The sequence below is a fragment of the Cupressus sempervirens genome, chromosome 10 (assembly GCF_028749045.1).
Source record: "Cupressus sempervirens isolate cs-2001-9-10 chromosome 10, ASM2874904v1, whole genome shotgun sequence".
NCBI lineage: Eukaryota > Viridiplantae > Streptophyta > Pinopsida > Cupressales > Cupressaceae > Cupressus > Cupressus sempervirens.
In genome coordinates, this window is record NC_143127.1 from 565,682,183 (window position 1) to 565,692,759 (window position 10,577).

The following is a 10,577-nucleotide window of genomic DNA, read 5'->3' on the forward strand; positions in this document are numbered from 1 at the left end:
ATTTTTTTTGAGCTTGAACACTCATAAGTTGACCTTAGGTTCTTCCTACACCATGCCTTCCTTTGATTCCTTAACAAATATATTGATGGTATAACAATCAAATTTGATGAGCATGGGGATTCTCAAGTCTTCAAAGTCCAAAGCATTGTGGCTAGTAATGGGAATCAAGGAAAAGGGTTTAACAAGAAGAAAAAATCATGGCAAAAAAAATCACAATAGGAGAAAGAACACTCAACCTCCTCAACACAAGAAAACTCCAAAAATAAGGGAAATTCATCCAAGAAGGAGTTTCTTATTTGTGCATATTGCAAGAAGAATGGATATGAAGAACATCATTGTTATAAGAAGGAGATAGATGAACTCAAGAATCTTCATAAGAAGAATCAAATTGGTCTACCATCAAGAATGACCATTTCATTCTCTTCTTCACATTCAGATTTTGATAAAGGAAAAGATCACATGGGCAATGTTCAAGCCTTGGTAGTTACTTCAAGTCAAGATTCATGGGCTTCTCTTCATATGGCATCTTCACAATCTATTTTTTCATCATTTGATCCTTGTTATACTCCACTTATCTTGATGGGAAATCATCCTTACATGAATGTTGTTGGGAAAGGCAATGTTGATAAAGGGGATGCATACTTCAAAGATGTGTTGTGTGTACCTCAGCTAAGTCGTAATCTTATTTCCATCTATCAACTCACTCATGGAGATAGAGGAAGGACTATGGAATTCACACTTGATTCAGTTTTTATCATAGACTTTGAGACTAGAAAGATTGTTGCTAAAGGGGTGGTTGATCACACATCTAGGCTATACTACTTCTTAGATTTTTCTCATGATGATGACAGTGATTTCTTAGTAGATTTTGATCACACTTCTAGTGTTGATTTAGACTTTGAGGGGTACTTTGGCTACTTGAACTTGGGTATTCTCACATGTGATCAAGTTCTTTCCTCTCCTCCTATTGATATTCCATCTTCTATTGTTCCTGATGATAGTTATATTAACATAGCCATGGATTCAAGTGATTCAATGCAGTAGGATATTCATTGTCTTCCAGACTCAGTTCCATGGGATGACTACTTGATAGATATTTCCTATTTGTTTATGGAGTCCTACATTGCAGATTTGGGAGACACCATTAATACATTCATCTTCTCTTTGGTGAAGATGATCCTTCTTCAGTTGTTGCAAGGGAGCATATTGACCCTCATCTTCACTCCACTTGATCATTCTTTAGAGATTGACATGATGGTAGATCCTTTGATACAATAGTTGGAGGAGGTCACATTCTTTTTAGAGGAGATATTTGAGTCTTTGATACATGTTCTACATTCATCCTCAGTTGAGCTTGATTTGTCTTTTTTAGCAGAGTGGAATAGTACACATGATTTGGAGGAGGCACCTTTTAGTATTGACATGGGGACACTTGAGTAGGTTTCAAATATTTCATACATTTTAATGTTTCTTCCTACAGATGGGGGAGGCTTCATTGATACACCTTTGGTTATGTTTCTTCCTAAGGGGTGGAATGTTGTTCTACACTCATGGAGCATTTTCTACATCGATCCTAGAGTAGCCTCCATTGGTGTATGTTCTACATTGATGGGGGATTACTTGGTCTATCTTCCTCTTCTTCTCTCTTATGGAGGATATCTTTTCGTCACATGAGGTCTTCTTCTCTCTCATTTTCTTTTATTTTACTTATCTCCCTTTTTGGAGGTGGGTTTTTCCCTTGTGGTTTTCCCTCTTTCTCTACTTTATGAGAGATTGCATTGCATATCTTTTGCACTTGCATATTGTACATGGGTACCTAACATGGCCTAGTAGCTAGGACCCATATTACATTATTGTCTAGCTTTTGTGAGCTTAAGTACATTTCCTTAAGTTACACTTAAGGGGGGGTGTTGGTGTAAATAAGTATTTACTATTTACACTTTACTTAAGTTTACTTAGGTTAATGCATTTTCATATTTGTTATCATGTAGACACCTAGGATTTTGCATATTCATATGAGTTGTCATGTAGATAACATAGTAGTTTTTACTCCAATTAAGCACATGTTGTCTATTAGATCTCTTTATGAGATACACCTTTACATTCTTATCCTCTCATTGTTTCACATACATTCATGCACAATGGAGAATAATCCACTCTTGGTTGACATGTGCTTAGTTGTTGCTTATTTCTTTGTAGGACTCCTAGTCATGTTGATTGCCTTTATATACAAGGCACTTCTATGATGTATTCATCCAATCATGTAATATCCATTCTCATTTGATAATTATTTCTCTCTCTTGTGCTATCTACTGAGCTTCTAGATCTTGGCATTTCATTCTTGTCTTAAGAAAATTCTTGCATGTTATTAGAGCTAGACCAAATTCTTACATGGTATGAGAGCTATACCAAATTCTTATAATGTCAAATGGGGAGAGATAAGGAAAATTGTATGTATATATTTAAGTAAGGGGGAGCAGTGTAGAAATTGTAATAAGAATTAGAATTATAATAAAAGATGGAGGTAAAATGTATCTAGGAGATATAAGGAATATATTGTTTATGTGATGATACACAATTTTGAAGTTTTGAAATTTTGTGAAGGCCACAAGTTTTGTAAATTTTGAAAGTTTTGAGAAATCTTATTTTGGGACTAGCCAATTTTCTCATATGTTGCCATCAATGACAAAGGGGGAGATTTTTGAATATTTTTCTAGGTCTAAAATTTTGATGTTATCATTTATGGAAACATATTAGTCATATGAAGTGATCAGAGCATGAAGATGAAGTTATGGCAGTTAGACTCAGAAAATAGTTTAAGTGTTATATAGTTTATCTAGCAGAAAAACTAGAGTTTTAATTAGAGAGCTTCATAGAAATATTATGGACATAATTAATATTATATATTGATAAAGTGTATAAAGGTATAAAGGCTGATAGAGAAGATATTTATAAATTAGCAAGGTATAAAGGAAAATTGCTAAATGGAAAATTGTGTGCGTAATGTGACAATGATGTAATGTTTTGAGATGCGAATTGTAATATATGATGAGAGGAATGTGAACTATGATAAATTTTTGAAGAGAAGAAAATGTAATATAGATATTGAAGATATCAATAGTACTACAGAGGTTTTTGTATCTATCTCTTTGTATTGAAGAATGTTTATTTTTGCACATTGCATATTTGGGAAGTGGGCTCATCTTGCATATATTTTGTAATTATATATAACAACTCCTACTAGGGTTGAGGATTCTAATAAGGCTTAAGTCCTCTAACAAGTACTAAGACACAATAAAGATGTAATGGACTCCTAACAGGGTCAATATCTTTAACTAGATACTTTTGATTAATGGATCATTTTGTGGGTACCATCCCCATAGGGGTTTTCCCTTGGCTAGGTTTTCCCTAGTTAACAAAATATGATGTTACGAGTTACTTTATTAAATCATTATGTTAACTATTCAACATAGTTAGTTTACTTTCTTATGCAAGTTATAAATTTACTTAAGATATCCAATTTTGGGCAAAATTTTGTGAAATATTGATTCACTACCCCCTCATAATATATCCTATTTCTAACAAGGAGACCCTGATGCATGGCTTGAAGACCCACCATCCTAGAATACATGTATCATAAGCTTCATGATACTATCTATAAGAGGGAAAAGAGTTGGGTGTGTGGAGCCATCCTAGTATAGATATGGGCATGAGACTAGATTGTTGTGGTGTGTACTAGAGTAAAATCACAGAAGAGGAGATGCCCCTAAATCCACACGTATTCTAAATTAATAGTATAGCCATGAAATAGAGAGATTGTGTATTATAGGCAGGTATTGGATGATCTACCCACATTCAAGTGGATACCAGACATTAGGTGTGAGGCATGGGTTGAGATACAAGAGGAGTTGGCCTACATGATCTATAGCAAGAAGTTGTGGGTTAGACACCTTGGGATTGTTGAGTGGTTTTTCATCAGTGTTGGAATTCTTTATAATAACTTGGGGGGGGGGGGGGGGGGGCTGTTTGTGAACTATTTATCCAAGTTCTAGATGTACAAATAAAACTTTTCACAACTTAGTAAACCCACCATAAAACATTTTCATCATGCATGCATCCATTAGATTATACAATCACTAAACTTTTAGGTTACTGTCAAGTCAACTTTACAGAAATGTAAGCATGAAACATAATAGATTCTTTTAAAATAGAAACCCAATTTGGAAAAACCACTACTAACATGCTACTCATTCTCACTCTTTTGAAGTGATGGCCTGTGAAAGGCCAACCCTATTAAGGTTACAATGCACACTATTAAATGTGACATGGTCAGAGGATTTCAATCACCCTATTAGGAGTGAGCCTTGTTAGAGGACTTTAGATCATTCACTTGGAATGTCACCCAGTTAAAGGATTTACAAATAACTATTAGTTCAACCTTAATCCAAAGGATTTAACCTAGACTAGTATAGTTATTAGAAAGTAACATTAAGGCTTGATCTGATAAAAAATTACAACATACTTTGTAGATTACATATATTTGTTTTAGTACTCCATTTTTCTTGGCTTTCACACACTTCAGATCTAATAGCTAGTTCACCCTTCAAGAATCCATTCCCTTAAGCCTTCTTTCTTTGCTTTCCAATAGTAGTCTCTTCTCTTAGGTCACTGAATGAAGTAATACACTAGACTCTTTGTCTTCCTTAGGTTCTCACACATGACAACCTCTTCTTCTGACCAACCATCTCTATAAATAGAAAATTAGGATATTTTTTCATTCATCCTCCATCGCCCATTTTAGGGTTAGGTTGGATTAGGTAGGATTCAATGAATCTACCCATCATTTCATTTCACTCCCTTCTAGAAACTTCTCATTCAATCCTCTTTGAATTCACCTCAAAATAGTTCATCTTGAATTTTGTGCCACTAACTCATCAAGCTTATCTTCCACATGGTTCACACAATCCAAGAAATCAAAATTTTTGGTTCAAATTCATCAAATTCATAATCTTTCTCAAAATTTTGACACTCGACATTAACTTCTTTCTAATGCTTGATGAATACTACGTTGCTTGGCATCCACTATCAAAACACTTTAAACTAAAGTTTACTAGTGCTCAACATCAAATAAACTTTACTTGACTTACATTGTATCTCTTGGCATCCACTAAAATTTGACATTTCTTGCCTCCAACTAATTTGTTTCTTGGCTTACACTAAATTTTCTCGACACCTACTATGCATATTGTTAAGCTTGGCAGACACAATTCATTTAACTTGTTCTTCTAAAGTTAACCAATGTATCCATCCTCTGTAACCTTAAGTAGATTATTAATGCATTATAATATCATTGTCTTAAATAATCCTTGTACTCCTTTTCCATATCATAATTTAACCTTTCTTCTATTTGATCAAATACTCTTCATTAATCAAAAAAATGATAGTACTCAAATCATCTAAGCAATTATCTTACCAGCAAGCAGTAGGTCTGACAGTAGTCGCAAAATAATGGTTAAAACACATATTCTTACTTGTATCAATCTATTTTCAACAATTAGTTGAGTATGTTGACATCTCGGGTAAAGGAAATGAGTGAGTATAGATACTACAACTTATGCCCAGTAATGAGAGGAGGATGTCATGGGGTGGCTACCTAAGCTCAATTATGTAGCATATCTATAGGAGATATAGTAGTTATGATGGGTTACATGGGATATCCTCTCAATGATGATATATGTAGGAGCTTCTCCTGATTACATGAGGGAGACAAGGAGGAAATCCTTCCTAAGATTCACAATCCCTGATGTAGTACAAGTGGACAATGGAGGAGAGGGGGGATGATGAATGAGATGGGGGTAGAGGAGGGAGAGGGCATGGTAGTCTCAATGGGTTGATAGGTCCATCTAGTAGTTGTTCTGGCACTAGATCCAAGAGCAGCATGGGAGAAGATGAGGAGGAGGAGAGACTTCTTAAATGACCTTGAGTAGAGAGAGAGAGAGAGAGAGAGAGAGAGAGAGAGAGAGAGAGGTCATGAATAGGAAAATCTTACACTAACTAGGAGGGATGATGACTGAGATAAGTGAATTAGGGTATTGAAGGAAGAGATCTAGTAGACTAGGATTACTATTAGTATGAGAGATCAATAGCTGGTAGATGTCAGAGATGAGGCTCGTGATAAAGAGAGGGCACTACAAGAGGACCTAGTTGGAGAATAGTTGGATGTAGAGTGAAGCTAGAAAAGCATACATTTTTCTATGTACATAGCAACAATACCCTTGGAGTGACATTGATCTTGATTTTGAACTAATGTTGGATGGATACTTGATATTTCACCACATAAACACACACATACAAGATTTAGGATTTTTAGTTTAACATTGTGTACTTGTCTCATTTCATGCTTATGTGATGGATGTACCTCTATGTTTCAAAACTTGTGTTTATGTTTTCGTCTAGTGTTGATATGTATGCTCACATTTATGTATGCTCTTCTTATGTTGATATGCTCATAGATGTATTGATATCTCTCTCATTTGTCTAGCTTTATGTTATGATATGGACTCGTGATTTAAAAATTTAGCACTTGGATAGATTAGATAAGATGATAAGATTAACCCTAGTGATGAAAAAAGAACAAGAAAAACCTATGATGACAAGGTGAAAAGGACATGAAGACATAGTTTGAGAAGAATCAAGGATGAGCATAGCTGACCAACATGTCCATAAAAGATAAATAAGACTCTCTCGACATAAAAATTCAAACTAAGCTAGAATGAACCCTAAAATGAAAGCTAGTATGAAAAGTGAAATTGTAAGGGTTATATAGGAAGGTCCTATTTTTTATCATCAAGCCTCATTAGGGACATTAGACGATCATATAGTCATTACTATCATAACAATGAGGATATGAACATGATCTATATTGGATATAGGCATGAGAACCCAACCTATGCATTAAAGAAAGAAGGTCAAGATGATAGTGAAGTTAGATATCCCAAGTTTAATATAGAAATATTATTCTTGCATCAAGACACAAAATGTCAAGATAGCCATAAGCACGCACTTGTGAAAATAGAAAAGGACATGATTTTGAAAATACTAAGTATCAAGTGGGTCAAGTAAGATGCTCAAGACACCTAACACTAATACATTTGAGGTCAATTTTTGACCTTTAATTTCAACCAAGGCCTTTTTGGCTTGTTTGATTTTTTTTGTTTTGTTTATGAACTTGATTTGGTCAAAATTTTGACCAAATTAGGCTTTTAATGTTTATGAGCCCGATTTGGTCAAAATTTTGACCAATGCAGTTTCATACACAAAAAAAGAAGAAAAAGATTCAATTTAATTTAATCATATTTGGGTATTGTCAGCAAGAGGATTTGAGGTTTGTGCATGCAGGAGAATTTGGAAGCGAGGGTATTTTTGTTCTTCATTTATTCCATTTTTACCCTTATGATTGCTTTCAATCATTTGCTGTAGGTGCTTACACTACATTGGTATTTTGCAGACATGTTTTTGGGCATCATTAATCTATTTTTGCCCTTAAATAGGTATGCACTCCTTATATACCTTTGTGTTTTTGCTCTATTTGGTATTTGACAAGTCATTTTTGGGCAATATGCCTCTATATTTTTGTCTTTCATGCAACTAGGGTTCTAGGAAAACATTCTTGCAATGGTGTTTCAAGATTTTTGGGGCATTCTATTAAAGATTCATGATAAGTTTTTTTCAAAAAAAGAATATTAATAAAGTTTGTGAATGTAAGGTATTGTTTTTAGTTTCAGATTTGCTATATGTTTGTAATAATAATATATGATAAATGAACAAGGAAGAGTGTAATCATGAACAAGATGATCATATATCATATGACAATGATATATTGCAAATTATAAACTTCTAAATTGAATAGTGATAAATTTATTTTTAATCAATATTGTATCAATTTTTTAAACTAATTAGGTATTCAATTAAGCTTGATAAACAACATGCTCATATGCAAACAAAAAATTGATAATAGAGAAGGAAAACTTTAATTATGAACAAGATGATCATAAATCATATGCCAATGACATATTGCAAATTATAAACTTTTGACATGAAAGAATGATCCAACCATATTACAACTTATTTCATCATTTACAACTTCAGGATTTTCATCTTTGAGGTCTTCATCTTGTATAGTAGAGATGGATTGTGCAACAATGCAATACTCTAGTGTATATGGTGATTGATAACCCATAGACTAGGGCGAGTCTTCATTGATGCTGATTGAGTTTATTTATAGGGTTTCATGAGTATATTTCTCATTTATATTATTTACTAGAGGCTAGACAAGTTTCCCATCCTTCCACTAAGTGCTATAAGGATAGTTTTGCAACCTAGGTTTTCTATTAATATTTTTACTATTAAAATGAGGCCTATCAATTGCAAGATTTTTTTCATTCATTGTATTTCCACCTTTCAAATAATTTAAGATATTCAAGACCTTGTCCAACTTGGCATCCTCCTATTTCTTCCCTCCTAAACTTTTATTACAATATTTCTTGTTTCCTCTATTTCTAAATAGTTTAGGGTCCTCTCTTCTCCCTAACTTACTAAATTCCCTTCTATTGCTCTCAATATTTACTCCAATTTTGAAGGAATCCCTTAAGGTACATGGATTCTTATTCCTTAGTAAGAAAGCCATCTTACTATTGAAAGCATTAAAGTAGGTGGTTAAACACACATTTTTATCCAATCTTATTACTTGGAACAACCTATGTTGAAATCTAGTATAGTTTTATTAGGTGTCTTCTTGATATTATTAAACTATTTTAGCACAATTATAGAATTGGTCTCATCCTTATACTAATCTTTGAAACAATTTTCAAAATCTTCCCAAGAACCAATGATATCATTTGGTAGTCCTCTAAATCAAGCCCTTGAATCTTCAGCCAAATATTGTACAAATAGTTTCATGACAATATATTTGTGCTTCACCTCACAGTCATTCAACATTTTAGTGAAAGATCAAAGGTGTTCTTCACATGTTCACATGTTATTGCATTGTTACCAACAAATTTTCTAGTCATGTCCCTTAGCTTGTTTGTAACTACATTTGGATGTCCAGGGATTCCATCAAAGCATAATTTCCTATATCTTTCTAAGTGGATAGGTTTTCTCTTAAAATTATCTCCAATATTTCCACCAGATCCAATATTTCTAGCAACACCACTATATTGTTTGATATTCCCTTGATTCACTCCTCGAGATGTATTCAAACCACTCACACTAGTATTATCAAAAATTAGGATTGGTCTATTAATTCCTAAGGATGAGGTAGTGCCCTACTCCACAATCCTTAATTTGGAAGACTTTATTCCAAATGGATCTTCTTTCTCATCACTATGGATGAAAATTAATGTTCTATTCTCTCCAACTCCTTAGCAATATATTCTCTCTTCCTCTTTTCCTTTTCCAATTCCAAATCTTCTTTGGATATTGTTTTTGATACTTTTAGTGCCATGAAAAGTTCATTTATTTTGACATCCATAACCTTCTATTTTCCTTTATTAGTTTCAACACTAGTGGCTTAGGTTACTTGATTTTCTTGTCTTGCATCCCCAGAATGATGCGGCTATCTTAGAACATGACCTTCCTTTTCAAACTCATTTTATTACATGAGGTGTTCCCTCTCTTGGCACTCACTTCTTAAGTAGTTCAAATCTCTAAACACCTCATAACTCAAATTCATAGGTCCTACACTACATTTCTAATTCCTTTCTTTACACATTCATATTCTCTTTAAAAGATTCTCTCTTTTAATGAGAACATTGATGACTTCTTCTTCTCTTTATTTATCCATCCTTTGTCTAATAGTAATAAACTATTGTATACCTCCTATGATAGCATTCAAATTTCCAAATAATTCATCAAGATTTGGAAATATTATCTCAGAGCTTTAAGAATCCTCAAGATTTATCAATTGTTTTAAAAACTCTTATCATAATATAAGGATATTTCACAAACTAATATGCATGAGGATGTGTATTATAAACACCTTTGTGTTGATATCATCTACTATTTCTTCTTCCCCTATTTTTTCATTATACTTTACTCATACCTATTGGGGTAATTCTCCTTGTAAATGTGTGTCAAATAGACCATCAAATAATCCAAGATTGTTAGATCTGCAACTCTTAGAAGATGAATGAGTTACTTCAAGAATATAAAATATGTTTGTTCTTTGCATGCCCAAAACAAGGACTCATAGGCTAGCACTTCTTTTTACAAAATACACATAAGAATAAGACCTTTCAATGTAGTCCCCAATAGAGCTTGTATTGTTTTTACTCTTGATTTGACATGTTTTAAACATGACTAATGCTACCAAGATCACACCATGAAATGCCTAAGGTATAGCTAATTTCTATGCTCAAAAAATTAAAGTATACTTGGGGAAAATGACAAGTCTCTATGGTATGATACCTTATACTCATTTGGATTTGCAAAAATAACTTCAATTATTAGGTTAATTCATAGTAGATCATCTCACCATTCTTTTATGCTTGCTGAAATCGAAATGATAACTAGCTAAA